Source organism: Chrysemys picta, chromosome 11, assembly GCF_011386835.1.
Source record: "Chrysemys picta bellii isolate R12L10 chromosome 11, ASM1138683v2, whole genome shotgun sequence".
Classification (NCBI taxonomy): domain Eukaryota; kingdom Metazoa; phylum Chordata; order Testudines; family Emydidae; genus Chrysemys; species Chrysemys picta.
In genome coordinates this window covers 43,741,815-43,759,586 of record NC_088801.1, presented here as the reverse complement: position 1 = coordinate 43,759,586, position 17,772 = coordinate 43,741,815, and the positions used below count along the sequence as shown (strand labels likewise).

The 17,772-nt window shown below is 43.1% G+C and overlaps 1 protein-coding gene across 9 annotated transcripts in view; it reads right to left on the bottom strand.

Annotated features, from left to right (window-relative positions):
* The window catches only part of OSBPL6 (oxysterol binding protein like 6), a 203,203-nt gene extending 192,540 nt beyond the window's left edge, over positions 1 to 10,663 (bottom strand). For all 9 annotated transcript variants that reach the window (XM_065560806.1, XM_065560808.1, XM_005300469.5 and 6 more), the window contains exon 1: positions 10,059 to 10,663. The gene's annotated coding sequence lies outside the window, so the exon portion shown is untranslated. The remainder of the gene's footprint in view (positions 1 to 10,058) is intronic.
* Positions 10,664 to 17,772: the final 7,109 nt, after the last annotated feature.

The following is a 17,772-nucleotide window of genomic DNA, read 5'->3' as shown; positions in this document are numbered from 1 at the left end:
GTAGCTAGTTTGAGCTCATTTTGTGCCTTTGCCTTTCTAATCTTGCCCCTGCATTCCTGTGTTGTTTGCCTATATCCATCCTTTGTAATCTGTCCTAGTTTCCATTTTTTATATGACTCCTTTTTATTTTTTAGATCATGCAAGATCGCATGGTTAAGCCAAGGTGGTCTTTTGCCACATTTTCTATCTTTCCTACCCAGCGGAATAGCTTGCTTTTGGGCCCTTAATAGCATCCCTTTGAAAAACTGCCAACTCTCCTCAGTTATTTTTCCCCTCAGCCTTGATTCCCATGGGACCTTACCTATCAGCTCTCTGAGCTTACCAAAATACACCTTCCTGAAATCCATTGACTCTATTTTGCTGTACTCCCTTCTACCCTTCCTTAGAATTGCAAACTCTATGATTTCATGATCACTTTCACCCAAGCTGCCTTCTACTTTCAAATTCTCAACGAGTTCCTCCCTATTTGTTAAAATTAAGTCTAGAACAGCTTCCCCCCAATAGCTTTTTCAACCTTCTGAAATAAAAAGTGGTCTCCAATGCAGTCCAAGAACTTATTGGATAGTCTGTGCCCTGCTGTGTTATTTTCCCAACTTATAGCTGGATACTTGAAGTCCCCCATCACCACCAAATCTTGGGCTTTGGATGATTCTGTTAGTTGTTTAAAAAAGCCTCATCCACCTCTTCCACCTGGTTAGGTGGCCTGTAGTAGACTCCTAGCATGACATCACCCTTGTTTTTTACCCCTTTTAGCCTAACCCAGAGACTCTCAACACTTCTGTCTCCTATGTCCATCTCCACCTCAGTCCAGTCATGTCATTATATTTTTAGTAATTCCTTATAAATGGTGTTCAGGGTTTTTCTGCTCCCCTGTTGATGTTTATACGGGTCTTTTTAGCAAGTGAGAAAATGATTATACAGAGGAACAGTGAAACCAAATTACAAAAACAAAATGCTGCCAAATGTACAAAGTACATAAACTAAAAGAAGAGTGGAAAAATATTATTTCCCCACTAACATTTTTCATAATCTTAAGTATTACTTGTAAATGCAGTAGGTACAAAATAAATTATTATAATACTAGTGGATTATTAGAATGCAGTAGTTAATATATTTTAGTAAAGAATAGTATATCTCAGTGGTTCTCAAACTTTGGTACCGGTGACCCCTTTCACACAGCAAGTTTCTGAGTGTGACCCCCCTTCCCCCTTATGAATTAAAAACACTTTTTTTATATTTAACACTATTATAAGTGTTGGAGGTGAAGCATGGTTTGGGGTGGAGGCTGACAGCTCACGACCCCCATTGAATAACCTCACAACCCCCTGAGGGGTCCTGACGCCCCAGTTTGAGAACCCCTGGTATATCTTATCAATTTTTTAAAAATTAATGCAAGCTGGTTGTAGTAGGAACATTGGCTTAAGGACAATAAAGAGTAATGTAAAGTGATAATATATTAATTGGGGGAATACAGTAAAGATTGGTATTTGATCTGATTTAACATCTTTATTTATGATGATATGAAGGAAGGAGTTAACAACATAGTGATGAACTTCAGAGGATATTAATTTGAGAAGAGCGGCAAACCCCAAACCACACCTCCCAGAGGAAGACTAAACAGTTTTAAATAAGGGGGAGAAACCTGGAAAACCATTATGCCAGAAGAGATGTGTGGTGACAGTAGACAGCGAGTTATGAGTGAATATGCAATATGAGATGGCAGCTATAAAGGCCGGGGCAATTTTGAACTGCATAGTCACAGGCATTACATCACATAGCAGGAATATAACCGTCCCTTTGTAAACTGAATTCATACACTGAATAACACTCTTGAAGGATGTAAACACTAAGTAGGGAGAGTAATTATTTAGAATTGTAAAGGAGCTCCAACTAGGAACAACAGGAGGAAATTAGAAAGGGCTGAATATCAGGAAGGTTCCTTTCAGTGAGTTCTATTATAAGCCGTGGAAAAGCCTTTAGAGAAGCAGAGGAGGCATTCATATTTGGGACCTTTAAAACTGGAGTGGACAAAATTAGAAAAGGTACTGTAGGCTTTTGAAAAGGATCAAGTGATTAACAAAATCCCATCCACCAGATCCTTCACCTAAATGACATATATATTACTGTTCCATGAATCTGACAAACTCAGGAAAATACTCCAAAATAAATAAAATCATGACGTGGAATTTGTGAACTTTAAAGCCATAGATTCTGCTTCTATTGCAAGTACATTATTAGTAATAGAAATAAACACTTAAAACTGGTAGTGAATATTCTTTCTTTCCATGGGTGGATGGACAGCAGCCATTATGCATATACAAGCTGTCGCCTTTGCATTCATTCTGGCAACTGACAAGAGTGACCAACCATTTTACAAATTTCAAAAGCAGTTTTTGAATCACTGGAGGGAGGAAATAGAAGTCAGTTGGTAATAACTAACCTTGTATCATAGCTGCATCTTAAAACTATTTCTATATCCCTAAGCTCAATTATAATATGTATATAGGCAGATTTATCAAAATCTTGTGAATGTCTCAGGGTTAGCCAGTTCGGTTGATTCTAGCCCTAATCTTTTGATTAGATTTCAGTCTATCCTAGTAGTCTTGAAGTTACATTTAATGAGAAAATGTAACAAGAGCAGTATTAATTAGAGGAATACAAGAAGTCAGTCTCTTTTTCTTTACAAGAATCTTATACACAACTGTTTGTGGTGGTCACGAGTTTGGGCTCCACTCCCACAGTATAATGTGCAATCCCGCCACCAAACTAGGTCTCCAAAAACTCATGGTAAAAAATGATAAATTATTTTGCATTATGTATCACTTCTGCAAATGACATGCTGTATATAGACAATGTGGTAACAGAGCAGTGATTTTACATGCGGATTACATCAGCAACAGTAGCAGAGATGGAGAAAAGCCTGCTACAGTAAACTGTCATTTGTGTCTGTACATACAGGGTAAGTGTCTGTGCAATTTGCATAGTCAGACAGATGCAGTGTAGAGCCTTAGACTGTTACAGAAATGCTACAATTTTCAACCAGAGAACAGCCTGGTTTTGCCCATGTCCTTCGCCCCAAAGAAAACTAAAAGAGGTTGGCGGCTAATACCAAGCAGGAATTATGTGTGAAAGAAGCAGAGGTCTCAGATATAAATGAATTTGGAAAGTCAGACTTCATTTAGCTGAAAGGAACAGAGAAATGAAAAGAAGTGGGATCTCATGCAGGAACAACCATTACATTAAACAAACAGAATTTTTAGTATGGAACTAGTCTTCCAAAAGTGATGGTATTGTGGATCAGAATCATTGTGTGATTTCACCTGTTTCTGTATTTCATATTGAACCCTTATTTCTGTTTTTATTGACTATGATATTGTAATTTCTTTCGGAATATTTGTAAAAAAGCAAAAACAAGGATGTAAGCATCTTTTGAAAAAAAATGTTTATATAGTAAAACATAGATTAGGAAACAAAAAACACAGATCTGCTGTAAGCAAAACACAGTTACTCTCCTTAAGGATAGATATGCGATGCTGGTACATCACACCTTGACCCTAACTATTGGGTCCTCACCAACGTCAGCTAGAGCTGTGTTCTCAATGACAGTCAGATTCCAACTAACTGCTTTACATCTAAGCTCCCACCTTTTATCTAGTGCCTTTACACCACCGGACCCCACCTTCTCTGGCAGCTGGCCCATCAGCTGCTATTGTACATAGACCGTTTTGGAATCTGCAGGTTGTGCCTTCTTTTCTTGTATCTAGTATATTTTTGTTAATTTCTATGCCCCCCATCTCCACAGTTTTAGCTTCCTTGTTTCCCCAGTGCTGCTAGCCACCCTAACTAGCAGTAATCTGCTAGTTAGTACCAATAGGAAAGGGAAAGCAGCTTCCACCTGCCATTTTGCTAGGGTTCCCCTCCTCAGGACTCAAAACTGGAGAAGTTTTTATTGTGCAGGTGAAAACCCAAACCTCAGCACTGCCTGATTAGTGCCATTCTCCTGAGAAAGAAGATCAAGCCATTCTCTATCTGAATCCTTTTCTCTCACACCTGCGGCAGTACTACATCCTCAAAGTAGCACCATTACCTTCATGTGAGATTAAATTTTACTCACTACAGTATTTTGGGGAAGGAGTAGGAGGGGAAGCAGGGACTGTGAATTGTTTGTGTGAATGAGATCATAGGGATTCATAAACTAACTATTCAGTAAGCCCTGAATAAGTCGGGGGAAAGAGTTCTCATGCACCTGCTAGGTCATCTTTTCCTCCTCACATTCCCCAAGCCCCACTCTCTAAAGGCCAAATTCATCAGACATCAACTACCAGAGGCTATGAGAGATGGAGTCCCTAAGCAGTGCCCAGGGACAGCACTCTGGTAGGAATACCAACACTCTCCAGCTGAGGATGACAAGAGGGTTGAGTTTCTCACCAGGGCAATATCTACCTCTGGTTATTAAATTTATTCCTCTAGCTAGCAGGGCCTGATTCAAGCTCCAATAATAATAATTCTGTACAACATCAGTTACTTTAAGAAGGCTTAAGTCTTCCAACTCTGGCTAGAGGTCTTGTTTAATTCACATTTTATTTTTATCTTACTATAAGTTAAAAGATATATTATTTCTTCAGGAAACAAATTTAATTTTGTGTTTAAAAAAATAGTAATCTCTTAAGATTTAAAATAGACCTAGCTCTAGAGAATTCAAAACAAGAGGCAAATAATTGAATTTGGTTTCTAAAACTACAGCTATTCTATTTGCTATATTGGGACACTTCTAAAAGGCTGTTATACAAATCCTCCTGATCTTTAATAAAATATAAATGTAATTTCCTCACAGGACTTGAGCTTCACATTAAAGATAAGAGGTTAACTATCTGGTGGTTTTTAAAGCTGAACCTTCCAATTCCCTCCCTGCTCCCATTTTCTCTTTTAGTAGCAGTAGCGCTTTAAGCATTAGATCTCAAGCAAGAAAGTTTTTACAAAATTGAAAGGGAGGGGTCCTAAAACTCACCAGCTCCATCTTCTGGACAGTCACTTTGCCCAGGCTTTCCTCCAAAGCCTTGTCCTTAACTGTATTTGACCTGTTGCAGTCCTTTTCCTGAAAGCTTCCTCTGCCTTTAATTTTATCTAATAGTGCACACACAAAAAAGTCCCAAATACCTTACTTCTTAATTGGCCATTGTGGAACTCACATTGAGATTATTTGATCTCTTCCCTTAATCTTTCCCTCAGAGAGAAATTTCAAAACCCATTCCCTTCAGCCCCTTGCTGCTGCCATCACTGTAACAAACCTCCCTAGTGGAGGGACATAACAGAATTTCCATTCACCAGAATTTATGAACTACTATATAGTAATGAGTCACAATTGCCTCAAAGTCTATATGGAAGGTAGCTGGACATTGCAAGTTCATATTTACAAACTGGAAAATTATCCCAATCTGAAGATTGTACAATTAAATATCAATAAAGAAACTGTTAATAAAAATCAGATTTCTGTAACTTCTATCTGTGTTTTTCATTTTTGTCTAACCATAGTCACCATCAAACCCACATTCTGAATTGTCAATAATTCAACACCATTACAGCCCCTGTGCACATGTATTTAGGTTTGCACATTGATGTAGGACCTTTGCTACGAACTTGGGGGACTAGAACCTTGCTGTAGCTAAACATGCTCAATCAAAGAAAGAGGTTGGGTACACTCATTCTATTATTGCAGAGGGTAGGAATCTTTTTAAGTAAGTGAGGCAAATCAAATTCAGATAAAGAACCACAATCCCTTAGGAACTTTAGGGGGAAAATACCCAAGAGAACCATTAGGGAACAAGAGTGGAATCCCCCATATCAGAATAGCATCCCCCTAAACTTCATCTCCAGGAACAACCATCTCTCCCCACTCCAGTAGGGGAGCAGACTTCAAATTTAGCAGATAACTAGTATACAGGACACGTTTGGGCTCTGCAGGAATTCCACCCACAATCTTTCATAATGATCTCTCAGAAAAAGCTGTCTAGAAAACATTAAAATTCAGGCGAGATAGGAATGCAAACACAGTTTATCCCCTTCTCTGTATATAAGGCACAGTCCCCTGATTAGGACAGACTTAGTCTGCACAACAGTAGTAAAGTTTTAAGAAGTGAGCTGCACGCAGTTTCCCTACCCATGTCCCACTGCAAATCTGATACAGATGATAGAAGAGCACAGGAACGCTGAACCAGACGCTAGCCTTCCACAGAGAAACAATCTCTGTGGAACATTTATATATAAAATGTATGTAACAGAATTATTTGAGAAAACCTCCTACACACCCAAGAATTGAATCTGAAGGCACCCCGAGAAACCAAAGGAAAGCAAAGATATAAGCCTCCCCCAAACCTAGAAACCAATCTGAAGTAAATCAGAAGCCCTCACTCCCCAAGAAATCTGAAGGTACTGAAGCAAATCACCAGTCTTCCAAGAGTGGATGTAGAACTTTCTCTATAGAAATACACCAAGATTAAGAAACTAAAGGAAAGTGAATTAGGTACAATTAGCATTATGAATGTATTCTGCCTTCATCGGACATCAAGCACTGGGGCTTGAGTAAGGAAGTGACAATGGAGATTAGCAATGCTGTCTCTAGGGGAAAACTCGTGAAAAGAAGGGGCAAGTCTTCCTATGTTGCTGGACTATAACATTAGAATTCTATTCCCTTTAATAAATACTACAGTTCAGTGTGGCATCCTATCAGGGAGAAACTAAAGAATTGTATTTCCTTTTTAGTTGAGGTTAGTTGGTGGGGAATATTCATTATAATTAGGTCTGACGGGTTATTAAGTTTACTTTTACATTAGTTCTAGTATTAGTCTGTGGACAACGTTGTATTTTTAAAAGTTTCTGAAATATTTGATTATATACTCTGGTAAGCAGAGCCCTTCAGGTATCAGCATCTAAAACTAAAATTTATTTCTACAAGAACAGATGAGCAATGGTCTGCCATGGTACAACAATTCCTAAGCTTAAAGAAGATAAAAGGAATGGAGCCAAGATAAAATCAGAAGTCTAGAAAAGTTGTACCAGAACCTTTGAGCATCAGAGGACTTGAGAATAAAAGTCAGTTCCATGAGGCAACTGGCCACAAAAGTCCAAATGGTAAATGAGGCAGCCAATACCATAAAGAGCCAGGAATGTGTTAAGGAAACTGGTGAAAGCTAGGAAAGATACTGAGAGGAGAGAAAGAGAGAGAATTTTTCCAACTACAGTAGAACCTTCAGAGTTACGAATACCAGAGTTGATCAGTCAACCAAATAGCTTATCTGGAACTGGAATTACGCAATCAGGCAGCAGCAGAGAACAAAAATATATAGAGAGTACAGTAGTGTGTTAAATGTAAACTATTAAAAAAATAAAGGAAAGTTTAAAAAAAGATTTGACAAGGTAGGAAACTGTATCTGCTTGTTTCATTTAAATTAAGATGGTTAAAAGCAGCATTTTCTTTCTAAATAGTAAAGTTTCAAAGCTGTATTCAATCAACATTCAGCTGTAAACTTTTGAAAGAACTACCATACCATTCTGTTCTGAGTTACAAACATTTCAGAGTTATGAACAACCTCCATTCCTGAGATGTTCGTAACTGAGGTTCTACTATACTTTTCAACAACAAGTACTATAGTATGTCCCAATTATGTATTCACATGGGGAAAATTATTTTTTCATATATATATATATTTACCATTTATTTATATTGGGAAGATGTTGATTAAAAATATATTCTAAAGAAATATGCAAATACTAAACCTCATACTTGATACTTTAAATAAATCAATACAAATATATGTAATTTAAGGGGGTATGAGAAAAGTAGTAAGTCTTCTGCCTGTGTCAACTTTTAATAAATGAAAAGAAAAATCCCTGGACATTAACTCTTCAAGTAACACTAAACTGAACTTCACCATTTCATCTTATTGAATTTCTGAAATATTACAGTTGTTTCTGATTATACTAGACACCTTTGGGTAACCTCTAAAAGTCAAGGTCATGTTATTTATATAAAGATTAAAAGTTTAATTGTGGTAGGTATGGATATAAGAACAAAGGCTAGTTATTATATATGATAAATATTACAATCCAACCAGGACTACATTATAAAGAAAATATTATATATTTGATGAGACTTTAATCTTTGAGCCAGTGTCATCTTGCAAGTTACTCATCTAGTGAACAGAAAATCTGTTAGTCATGCAGTGAAAAAAAACTAGTTCCACTGAAACTCGGCTATAGATATTTGGGGAATAAATTTAATCAGTTTATTGCACCTTAACTAAGTAATACATAATTTAGAGTATACACTAGTAGCAGAAGAAGAATATTCTATTTTTTTAAAAGCCTACCTAAGCAGGACTTTTCTCTTTAGTCCTCCAATGAGGTTCATGAATATTTCTGTACCAATATGTTAACATATACAAGTTACACTGCAGTTTGTTTTTCGACCTTGGAAACGTAATTCACTTTGAAAGCACAGCAAGGTCTTCTGTTTCATTTGCTATTAGTCCAGAATATCTGCATTGCTGTTTTATTTGATAGGAATAATATCAGACTTCCAGAATATTAAGGTGGGGGTTATAAAATACAACTAAAGGGGAGGAACAGTGACAAAACCCAAGCCAGATGATCATGTTAAGCATTAGGACTTCAGAGGGTGTGTGGGGGGAAAGGGGGGTGATTTCCAAAACACTGTTTTAAATAATCTACACAAACTCAAGAAGCTTGTTATGATTTTGCAGCACTCCTCACAGATTAAAAATACAGGGCATTCTTTTACTTTTGTAAACCAGTAGGGAAAAAATGAAAAGGTACTGTAATAGTGTAGCAACTTCCTGAGTAAAATTTGATTTACAATTCATGTTAACAAAAACACACACAATTTATGAAGAAACATTTTAAATGGCTCTGCTTGGGGGAAAAATCATGACTTTTCTTCATGGAAAAAATAAATTTAGCTATCAAAAGGGTTTCACTCCATTTCATTTCCACTAAGTCAATTATATAATATCATGCCCCACTGGCAGTTCCAGATGTTTAAGCTTCATGTAGAGGTTTATCCCAGCCAGTATCAGATCACAACTTTTAAAGCATCCACATCCAGCTCTTTTTATTATATACAAGGATAGTATCTTTCTTCATTCCAAGCTTTGCTGGTGGTATACTGCATGCAGTGAGACAACTTGCTCTATGCAGGAAACATATCTTGACTGCAATGCAAACCCTATTCCTATCATCATCCTTTCCAGCGTCAGCTGGGAAATGCAGATATATAATCCTGCGTGTGTACGCACCCCACCAACAGAAACTGGGAAAGTCAGGCTTTATCCATTGTGATGTATCTATCTCCCACCAATTTGAAATAGACTTGTCCCTATGTACATGAATGATTGTGTGTGCGTCCCAACCAGTGCGAGATGGAAAACATAGACATGCCCTTGGCTGTGTGTGGCCCTCTCAGTCATCAGTGTGAGCTGAGAAATTCAAGTGTGTGTCAGTCCCAGCCTATCCATGCAGCCATGGCCTGTATGTGTGCACGCGCATGTCTGCCTGTCTGTCCCAGTCTGAGCCGGCAAATGCAGCCTGGGCCCCATCTCTGCGTCTCTCTGTCCCAGTATGTGCTGATTAAAAAAAATGCAACCATGGCCCCCTCTGTTGTGCGCATCATGCCAGAAGGCGACAATGCAGAACTTCAGAGGCTCAGTCACCTGGATCCCTGGTAGATTTTGTGTTGAAGTCCAGGCAATGAAGCTAACCGGCTCCTTTCCGCTTTTCCGGTAACATGCATCAGTTATTCCCATCCAGCTGCAATTCCCGGCCAGCCTGACATCGACTGGGGGGAGGGGGGGGGAGAGGGCTGCTCCTGCTGCTGCAGCATCCCCTTACCTCAGGCGCACGCTCCTGCTCCCCCCCAGGCTATGCAGTCACCCGAAATGTGCCCCCGCGGCCCCTCCACGCGCACACCCCCAGCCCCTGGCCGAGGAGCCCCAGCCGGCGCGCTGTGCAGGCTGCAGCCCTCGCTGTCCATTGCAGGCACCCACCTGGTAGCGCGGCGAGCTGGAGTCGCTGCAGCCGGGGGATGCCGGCGGCGGGCTGGATGGGGATGGGCCCCCTCACGCACGGAGAAGCTGGGGTCCGGGGTCCCCCTCCCTCGAGCTGTGTGCAGGGGGGCGCCGCTGCAGCGGGCTCCTCCGCCGGGCCGTGCTCGCCGACTGTCGGGCGTCTCTGCCTCCCTGCACAGGGCGGCGGAGAGACGGGCTGGGCTCTGCCAAGACGCGGACGCCTGGAGTGCAGCGGCCACGGAGCGGGATTCAGAACCAAGCCCTTCTCCCTGCCCAGCTGGCGGGAGGCGCGGCCAATCCGGTGACCCTGCCCCCCGCCTGCAGCCCAACCGCGGGCCACACGAGGAGGAGTCAGCAGCAGCGACCTGCCCGGCCGGCCGGCAGGCCTGAGCGCGTGCAAGCGGCTTGGCAGGCTGAGACACAGCAAGGCTCCGCTCCTGCCCTGAGGCACAGGTTGTGCAGCGCCACAGCTGTTCCTGCAGGGGTGCGGGGTAATGGCTGGTATTGTAACCACAATAGTCAGAGCGCTTGCACGCCCCTGTGGGACGCCCTTGCAGCCCTGTAGCATATTCCCCTTCAGCCACAGCTGGACCATTCCCAGGGGCGGCTCTATGTATTTTGCCACCCCAAGCACGGCAGTCAGGTGGCTTTCAGGGCATGCCTGTAGGAGGTCCGCTGGTCCCGTGGCTTCAGCGTACCTGCCGCCAAATTGCCGCCGAAAGCTCCCTAACTGCCAACCCCAGAGCGACTGGCAGGCTGCCCCCCGTGGCTTGCCGCCCCAAGCACGCACTTGGTGCACTGGTGCCTGGAGCCGCCCCTGACCATTCCAAAGCACCTTTACACTTCACTGCTCCCCATTAGGGGGGTTTTGCTCCTTCAACCCTACTGTGCAGACTAGGCCTGATCCTAGTTAGCTCCATCACAGACCAGCCATTGCAGCCACAAAGTTCCTTCAAGTGAATGATGCTCAACACAGATACCGGGGTCAATCACAGGGATTCAGTTATAGGACGTGGCCTTCCACCTTTTTGCTGTCTCCCTTTGTGTTCCATGAACAGGTGTAAAACTCACCTTTTCACTCCTGATCTCCCTCAGCTTTCATTCATTTATAGTTGGGTATATCTTAGTCCCTCTCTGGTGGCTGGTCCATGTAAGAGGATATGCATCTACTACTGCTAACAGCAACAGGAGTCACTCTTTTACATCATCACAAAAGTTCATTCTCTCAGCGCTCTAGGTCCTTGGTTCAAACTCCACTGTCTCTTTTTGGTTAGTTATAGATCCATCTCTGAGAACATGAGATCAGAGTGACTCAGCTGGGAAATTATCAGAGGGGTAGCCCTGTTAGTCTGTATCTACAAAAACAATGAGAGTCCGGTGGCACCTTAAAGCCTAACATTTATTTGGGCATAAGCTATCGTGGGTAAAAAACCCACTTCTTCAGATGCATGGAGTGAAAATTACAGATGCAGACGTAAATATACTGCCACATGAAGAGAAAGGAGTTACCTTACAAGTGGAGAACTACTGTAATCAGGGTGGATGTAATCCACTGCCAATAATTGATGAGGAGGTGTCGATACCAAGAGAGGGAAAATTGCTTTTGTAGTGAGCCAGCCACTCCCAGTCCCTATACAAACCCAAATTAATAGTGTTAACTTTGCAAATGAATTGTAGCTCTGCAGTTTCTCTTTGAAGTCTGTTTTTGAAGTTTTTTTGTTGAAGGATGGCTACTTTTAAATCCGTTGTAGAATGTCCAGGGAGATTGAAGTGTTCTCCTACTGGGTTTTGTATGTTACCATTCCTGATGTCTGATTTGTGTCCATTTATTCTTTTACGTAGAGACGGTCCGGTTTGGCCAATGTACATGGCAGAGGGGCATTGCTGGCACATATCACATTAGTATATGTGCAGGTAAATGAGCCCCTGATGGTGTGGCTCATGTGGTTGGGTCCTCTAATGGTGTCACTTCTTAACTCCTCATCATTTATTCAGAGTGGACCACATCCACTGACTGAATTGGCCCTGTCAACACTGGTTCTCCATTTGTAAGGTAACTCCCTTCTCTTCATGTGTCAGTATATTTATGCCTGGATCTGTAATTTTCACTCCATGCATCTGAAGTGGGTTTTTTACCCATGAAAGCTTATGCCCAAATAAATCTGTTAGTCTTTAAGGTGCTACCAGACTCCTTGTTGTTTCAGCTGGGAAAGACACCTACTAGACTAAGAAGTAACCCTAACCCTCTTAGCCCCCACTGTGGTCCTTATGGTGATTTGTGTTGTCATGTGAAGGATAATGGATTATAACCTCAAATATTTGGTTGTTTCCTTACCTCAGGTTCCCTAATCCTTCTCTTGTAGCCTGCTTCAGGGGGTCATCACCCTACTTCTTGACTACTGTGCTGATCTCCAGGTAGCCCAAGGTCACCAACCTACCATCTGGGTTTGCCCACTCCTTATCTGTAAACTAGATTCTGGCTGTCCGATGCCCTGCTGTCTGCCTCAATGGAACAGTGCAGGCAGTAGGTACTTTAACTTGACTATGCCCGTGAGGAAACCTGGAGGGCAAGATGCAGCTATAGACAAGTTCGAGCAGGGCAGGGAGCCAAAAAACAAAATGCTAGGCTATAGCAAAATGGCAAATTCTATCTCAAAAGAAGGTTGAATTATGCATCTCGGAAAATTGCCACATTCCATAGCTGTGAACCATGGATACCACAGAGCTCTGTTGAATGGGGCAATTCACACCTCTTAAAACTGTTGTTTCAGGCTGTCTGCGGACTCAGGTCATTGATTTACAGTCCATTCACATTTCTTATCTCCACAGTCGTAAGAGCCAGAGAAATAGTTTTTTGTTCTGTTTTTTAATTAAAGCTCAGATTCTGGAGCATAATAGTGCTGGCAGGGGTGAATTTCACTGAAAATTCCATGGCTGGGAATGTACCGGGTCCTGCCTATTCTCCTCTTTCAGCAGGCCCTAGAGCAGCACCCTTCACCCAGTCCCTCCCAGCCTCCTGCTGGGATAAGGCATCTCAGAACCAGCTCTTTAGTTCCTCAGCTGAACCTGCAAGTCTCATTGTGAATTCAAGTGAAGAAGGTCAGTGAAATAATTAACAAATATTTTTGTTCTATTTTCTCCTTACAACATTTGAGGTTAGAAGAATGTTAAGCAGGATTGTTGGGTGGGGGTGCGGTGAGAACTTAAAAAGAGAAGACTACTCAGCACTCATGATTAGTCATAATTAGGAAAGTAACTTTGTCATGTAAAATCTAAGAAAAACAACAGATAAGCCATGGTAAGGTAATGGAATTATTCATAGTTTTTACCTCCAGCGGGCGGGAATGAGTGTGGAGGCAGGGAGATATGGGACCAGCAGCACCATTTCTAACTCTTAAACTCCACCCCACTACCATTTCTAGTCCCAACAAGGGAACTAGTGGGACAAAGAAACTAAAGCAAACTGTATGTAAATTGGCTGAATTTACAACCTTCCCTCTGAACGCTGACTTCTCTAATGATCTTGAAATCAGTCTCAAGGGAGCTTCTCTGCTCACTGTTTTTGTACTGATTTAACTATGCCAAAAAACAAACAAAAAATATGCAGAAGGGTATAACAACTCTTTTATAAAAATGATAGTTATCAACATCTTGTGATCTAGAAAGTACTGTAACTCCTCACTTAACGTTGTAGTTATGTTCCTGAAAATGCGACTTTAAGCGAAACGATGTTAAGCAAATCCAATTTCCCCATAAGAATTAATGTAAATGAGGGGGTTAGGTTCCAGGGATGATGATTCCCCCCCCACCACCACACACACAAAGTTTTAAACAAACAATTTAATACTGGTACACAGTGATTATGATTCTGAAGCTTGGTTGAGGTGGAGGAGTCAGAGGGTGGGATATTTCCCAGGGAATGCCTCACTGCTAAATGATGAACTAGCATTTGGCTGAGCCTTCAAGGGTTAACTCTCACACTCTACAAGTTAGCAGGAATGGAGGGAAGGGAGACAGCATCGCAGACAGAAACACACACACAGTGTGTGTGTGTGTGTGTGTGTGTGTGTGTGTGTGAGAGAGACGCGCATTTCCCCTTTAAGTACACTGCCTTGTTAATTAGATCAGCTTACTGAGACCGCAGCTGCTGCCAGCAAGCTTCTTCCATCCTAAGCGCTGTGGTGTGTGTCCCCTGCTTTATGGAAGATGGGGTAAGTGGGGTGCAGGAGCAGGGGGGGAGGGGGACACCCTGACATTAGCCCCCCTCTTCCTTCCCTCCCCCCGCACAGCAAGCAGGAGTCTTGAGGAGCAGCTCCAAGGCAGAGGGCAGGAGCAGCACATGGCAGTGGGGGGGGGGGGGGGGGGGGGGGAAGGACAGCTGCAATTGCTAGCCTGCTGGGCAGCTGCTGCACAGGGAATTTAGGGGATCAAGGAGCTGTCGGTCCACCCTGGTTCCAAGCCCCCACCAGCTAGCTGCAACGGGCTGCTCTTCCTGCAAGCAGTGGACAAAGCAGGCGGCTGCCAAATGACGTTAGAAGGGAGCATTGCTCAACTTTAAACGAGCATGTTCCCTAATTGATCAGCAATGAAACAACGTTAACCGGGACGACTTTAAGTGAGGAGTTACTGTATATAAAATAAGGCACGCGCACACACACACACACACACACACACTTTTCTCAGACTTCGGGTACGTCTACACTGCAATGTAAGCCCAAGGGTTCAGGCCCTAATTGCTTTGCAATGTAGATGTAGCCCAACTGGACTCATGCTCTGGAAGTCCATTAAAATTATCCCACCATCCCATAGACTGACATTTTTTGTCTTCTGGACAATCAATTTTGGTGGACAGTCGAGTTTTCACGCACTGCATCACAAAGAACTAGAGTGGCAACATTTTAGAAGGGTGCTAGGGATATGAGTGGTTGGACTCAGGCCCACATAATGCAGAGTAGACGCTGGAGCCCCATATTGGGACCCAGGGTTCAACAATTCCTAACCTCAGGTTACAAACAAGGGAAGACACTCAAGCCATAGGTTAACAAATGCAGTGTCTTCTAACTCAAGTTCTACTAAACCTGGGCTTACATTACAGGGTAGACGTACTCTTAGAGGACTTGTCTACACCACATTTTTGTACTGATGCAACCATTAGGGTGGATGCAGTTATACAAACATTATCAGTTTATGTATGGCCTATTTCAGGGAGTGATAAATATCTTCTATCAGTATAACTGCATCCTCAGTAGGAGGTTACATCAATTTAACTGTATCAGTTTAGAAATCAATGTAGTTTAGAAACTAATGTAGTTAAATTAGCACAAAAATCTAGGTAGACCAGCCTAAAACAACCCTATAAACTACTTAAAAATCTGTCTGGTGGTTACCTGATGCCAGAAGGATGTATTTTTACTGAGGTTTTCTGCTTATAATTCAAGACACCAATTGCAAAGGTTTAAATATATTATCTATATTCTTATCTCAAGATTGTAACATCTGAAACAAGGAAAACTATACTCTATGTATTGTCCATACAGCAATACGACTTGAGTCTCTAGACATCCTGAAAAAACGGTTACCTACGTTTCGTAACTGTTGCTCTTTGAGATGTGTTGCTCATGTCCATTCCATTGTAGTTGTGCGCACGCCCACGTGTGCAGTTGTCGGAGACTTTTGCCTTAGTGGTATCCGTAGGGACGGCCGTGGCGCCCCCTGGAGTGCCGCACTCATGACGCAGCATATCAGGCGCCGCCATCACTGCGCCCTCTCAGTTCCTTCTTGCCAGCAACTCCGACAGAGGGGTAGGAGGGCAGGTAATGGAATGAGCAACACATCTCGAAGGACAACTGTTACAAAAGGTAGGTAACCGTGGTTTTTTTTGGTTGGTTGGTTTGTTGTTTTTTTTTTTTTTTTTTTTTTTGGAGTGCTTGTTCATGTCAATTCCATTGTAGGGGACTCACAAGCAAAATCCTTGGAGATGGGTTCGGAGTTTACAGCTTTGCAGATTGGAGCACTGCTCTGCCAAAGCCAGTGTCATTTCAAGCTTCCTGGATCAGCACATAATATGAAGCAAACGTGTGGACAGACGACCAGGTTGCAGCCCGACAAATTTCCTGGATTGCCACCTGTGCAAGGAAGGCTGCAGAGGAAGCTATAAGCCTAGTTTAGTGAGCCATCATGACTGCTGGTAGGGACATATTCGCCAGCTCGTAGCAGTAGTGGATGCAGGCTGTGATAAAGAATGAGAGTCTCTGGGCTGACACCGCGCAACCTTTCATCCTGTCAGCTACAGCCACAAACAACTGTGTTGAATTAAGGAACAGCTTTGTTCTATCAATGTAGAAGGCCAGTGCCCGCCTGATGTCCAGGGTATGCAGCCTGCGTCCCTCATCCGTCGCATTAGGTTTCAGACATAGGACCAGTAAGTAGATATCTTGGCCCATGTGGAATTGGGAAACAATCTTGGGCAGAAAGGTCGGGTGCAGATGCAGTTGGACCTTGTCCTTACAGAAGGCCATATAAGGGGGCTCTGACGTGAGTGCCCCGATCTCCGACACGCGATGGGCCGAAGTTATAGCAACCAAGAAGGCGACCTTCCAGGAGAGAAGCAAAACGGGAACAGGATGCCAAGGGCTCGAAGGGGGAGCCCCATGAGCTTTGACAACACGAGACTGAGGTCCCAAGGAGGGACTGGGTCCCTGATATGCGGGTAAAGGCACACCAGCACCTTTAGGAACCATGCCGTCATGGGATGAGCAAAGACCGACCTGCCTTGAAATGGAGGGTGGAACGCAGAAATGACTGCCAGGTGAACCTTGACCAAAGACAATGACAAGCCCTGGAGCTTGAGGTGGAGCAGAGAGTCCAGGACGGCCTGCAGTGAGGCCTCCTCTGCACGAATGAGCCGATCCAAGGCTCAACATGTGAAGCATTTCCACTTCACCACGTAGGTAGCCCTAGTGGAGGGTTTTCTGCAGCCCAACAGAACCCACTGGAAAGCAGCAGAGCACTGCTGCTCCTCTCCACTCAGCCACACAACAGTCAGGCTGTCAAGTGCAGCGCCGTAAGGTTCAGGTGCAGCAGGCTGCCATGGTTCTGGGACAACAGATCTGGTTGAAGAGGCAGCTGCAACGGGGCGGCTGCTGACAGGCTCAGCAGCACGCCGAACCAGTGTTGCTGAGGCCACACTGGGACAACGAGGATGATCATTGCGCTGTCTTGCTTCACCTTGAGCAGGACCCTATGGATCAAAGGGACTGGCAACTAACTTCAACTATCTAACTACAAAGAAACAAATAAAACTATTTACAAAACCCTAAGGCTGAAGAGCTCTTAACAAGGTGAGAGCAACCGTTAACCACTTGTGAAGCAAGGGGGAGAGGCGCTCTGACCAACCACCACAGGCAGTAAGAAGGAACTGAGAGGGTGCAAGCACCATGGTGCCTGATATACCATGCGCCAGGAGCGCGGCACTCCAGGGGGCACCACGGCTGTCCCTATGGATACCGCTAAGGCAAAAGTCTCCAAGGACCGCGCACATGGGCGTGCGCACACCTACAATGGAATCAACATGACGAGCACTCGAAGAAGAAATAACAGTTCTAAGGGAAGTATCAGTTTCTCCCATTCCTCTCAAGCTTATAATAAAATTAAAATTATATATAAAATATTTTAAAATCAACTCTTCACTTGC